The following is a 3,398-nucleotide window of genomic DNA, read 5'->3' as shown; positions in this document are numbered from 1 at the left end:
TTGCTTCGAAACAAACATCGTTTTATCGAGATGGTATCGCCCAGTTGCCAGAAAGATGGCAAAAAGTTGTAGAAAGTGATGGAAAATACTTTCATTGAAATAATTTAAATAAATTTTTTACAATAAATGCTTTTTCTCAGTATTTTTTGGGCGGAAACTAAGTTAAGGTCCTAATATAATGGAAAGACTTTGTCTTTCTGTTACAAAATTATTTCTTGTTTGACTCACCGACCCGCCGATTAGGGCAGCCACGTTCGTCTTTCGTTTCTGGAAAAACAGAAAATTTTTCGCTGATTAGATTCGTACATTGATGTTGGTTTGAGTGAAGAAATTTGCAATATTAAAAAAAAAATAAGCGCGCGATATTTTTCACGCTAAGAGAATTGATGACATAGGACTGAATTCTTTTTGAATTCTCTGTACTATCTAAAAAAACAGTTAGAATCATTAATTATACCCAGCGAACCCTAAGTAACAATTACATGACTTATAATTTCCCACTCAACAATGTAAATGCAATATTATGTGTGTGCTATATAATAATTACATTATTGAGTGAGAAATATTATAACTAATGGATGTTATTTTATGTTTACTTTCATTTTGATTTAGCCACATTAATAGTAACTAGAAATAAGAAAATAAGATAAAATGAAACCATGATTACTATAAATAAAACTATAGTTATTATAGTTGTATGTTTTTAAAAATGCTACTATTTACTTCTCAACAGAATTTTTTCCAATTTGTTGTACTTGTAGAACTCACTTCCAGTTTATGATATAAAAATATATATTGTGAATTCTTCAATGTTACTTCTTGTTATTTGTTTTTTACTGTATATATATTGTTATATATACTACTATATATATGTCAAGGTTAGTAATCAGAGATGGGTCTCCTACATTACACTTACTCATTGTAACAAATAGACATTATAACAGTAAATAAAATTTATTACAATATAAAAATATAAAATATTGTACCAGTTGGTAGATTTTTTATCAATATAGTGTGTTGACATCTCCAATTAAGTGCAGCTTATGTGGCAATGTTAACATTAATAAGAAAACATTAATATACCGATATGAAAAATGGTACTTCATGGTATATGAAAAATATATATAAGAAACGTGTCTACGCAGTACTGGTATGGCAAATGTCTTCGGCTGGTCTTCGGAGATGGATTGTGGAGGACACAATTCTGCTGTAACATTGAAGAAGTTTTCAATATGTTCCAGGCAGCTATAGGTATGTTTGAAGAGGTATTCGCACAAATATTCAAGTATTCTACCCGTGTTCTACTCAGGTTCCGTACCTTAGAATATTTCTGCAAATCTCTCTTCAAACACACTCTATATATTGCGTATGTGTGCCTGCAAATTACAATTTCTTTTAAAATATGCAAAGGAAAAATAATAAAATATTATCAAGTGTAAATATAAATCACTTAGAAAAAATAAGATCTCTATAGTTTTATCCTAATATTTATGAATAATTTTAAATATTTCTCACCACTCTTGGGATCAACAAAGTTGTAGGAGTGTTTACTGTTAGATGTTGGAAGCCTTCAGTGTCTAAACATTTGTATGACTTCCAACAATCTTGATAGTTCCTGGCAGTATCCACTTCTCTATACATGTCAACAGTGTTTTTTCTGTGCTTTTCAACTCAGAACACACAAACCTGTAAGAAAAAATCATATTATTAATGTCCTATTTATTAAATATGTTTTAACTATACAGTTTCTGTATTAACACACACACACACATACATATATATATATATATATATATATATATATATAGTATGTATATGTGTGTATGTTAAAATATGCTTACCTGTCAGCAAAAATTGAACCAATTAACAATCATGAATGATAACACGATGCCAATTTCATCCTGAATATTATTTTGATGTTTCAGCATAAAAAACATGCAACAATTCTGTGTATTGTTGCCACATCAAAATGACTTTTTCCAAACCAAGTACTTGCTTTCGCACTGATATTTAAACTGTACTTCTTTGGCACGTATTTTTTGTGTACATCGTTTATATAGTACCGTTTTTCACATCGGTACATTAATGTTTCCTCCAAATTAATGTTTTCATTAATATTAATAACATTGCCACATAATCTTCATTGCCACAAGAGAGAAGTTTGAAAGCGACTACATGTCAGCATTTTGGTGGACACCGATTTATATGACTGTTTGATATGGTATCTGCGCCCACTTTTAAATTAGAACCGTTCGTTTAAATTAGATTCGTTACACCCATTTTCAGGTTGCTGATAAAGTTCTATTTGGTGCATATCATGAAGTAAGAGGTAAGGAGATCGAACTTGATAGGGCGCGAATAGAGAAAGTGGTCCTGATCATGTCCCTCAATTGAGAGGAAATCCGCTGAAAGAAATAACTTCTTGTGGTTGGGCGCCATTTGTAAAGCAATAAGTTAGAGCGAGATAAAATATACTTGTCTCACTCTTACTGCACCAGTTCAGTGGTACAGCTAAAGAGCTGCACTATACAAGTATACTTATCTCGCTCTAACTTATTGCTTTACAAATGGCGCTCAACCATAAGAAGTTATTCCTTTCAACGGATTTCCTCTCAATTAGAAGACACGAATCAGGACCACTTTCGTTATATGGAGTTCGATCTCCTTCTCTCTTACTTCATGGTGCATATCCATGCTACGTTCACAATTGCGTAGTTGAGAAACATGTGACATCGTATATAAACTTACATTCCGCCTTAAGTTCATCTTCAGATACTTTATAGCCAATGAAATGATCCGTTTATCATCTGAAGATGAATTTAAGACGGTCTTAAATATAAGATCCGACTATGAATACCGACCTTAATCTTCCTTTTGCCAATGCTGGAAAACTAAATAATTCATGTTACATATACTATAGATTTTCAGCGTTGACAGTAATTTTGAAACACAACCGTAATGTCTACAATACGAAATATGTCAAGTTGCAGATACAATCGAGTGCAATGAAATGGCCTAGTTTCAATTTAGATGAGTGCAGATCAGCATAATCAATTTCCAGATTGTCAGCGTATATTTTACTAGAACTAGTATGTAAAGACTATAAACATAGCAGGGGCTTATAATTGGTCTAGAATGAAAAAAATATAAGGTAAACGTCCTAGTGATTGAACTATACCGATAATTGAATTACTAATAATATACTTATGTTTGTTTAAGATGCTTATCAATAAATGAAACAAAATCACAAAGTATCTAAATATTTCTTTTTATTTATTACATTGTTTTGTATATTGAAAAGCATTTCAACAAAGAAAAATACAAAACCAATATGTCAACCATTGGGACATGTATGTTCAATCACTGGGATGTTTACCTTATTTGTCTTATTCTAACTT

At 31.2% G+C, this 3,398-nt stretch overlaps 1 protein-coding gene across 1 annotated transcript in view; it reads right to left on the bottom strand.

The window, feature by feature from the left end:
* LOC116847218 overlaps positions 1-2,462 on the bottom strand; it is an 18,809-nt gene extending 16,347 nt beyond the window's left edge. The window contains exons 1-3 of the transcript XR_004378705.1: positions 1,842-2,462; positions 1,516-1,686; positions 229-1,376 (exon numbers count right to left, since the gene is read on the bottom strand). The gene's annotated coding sequence lies outside the window, so the exon portion shown is untranslated. The remainder of the gene's footprint in view (positions 1-228; positions 1,377-1,515; positions 1,687-1,841) is intronic.
* Between the last annotated feature and the right edge of the window lie 936 nt (positions 2,463-3,398).

Source organism: Odontomachus brunneus, unplaced genomic scaffold, assembly GCF_010583005.1.
Source record: "Odontomachus brunneus isolate Ranch 3 - 2012 unplaced genomic scaffold, Obru_v1 Obru_scaffold_075, whole genome shotgun sequence".
Lineage (NCBI taxonomy): Eukaryota > Metazoa > Arthropoda > Insecta > Hymenoptera > Formicidae > Odontomachus > Odontomachus brunneus.
This window is presented reverse-complemented; position numbering and strand designations above follow the sequence as displayed.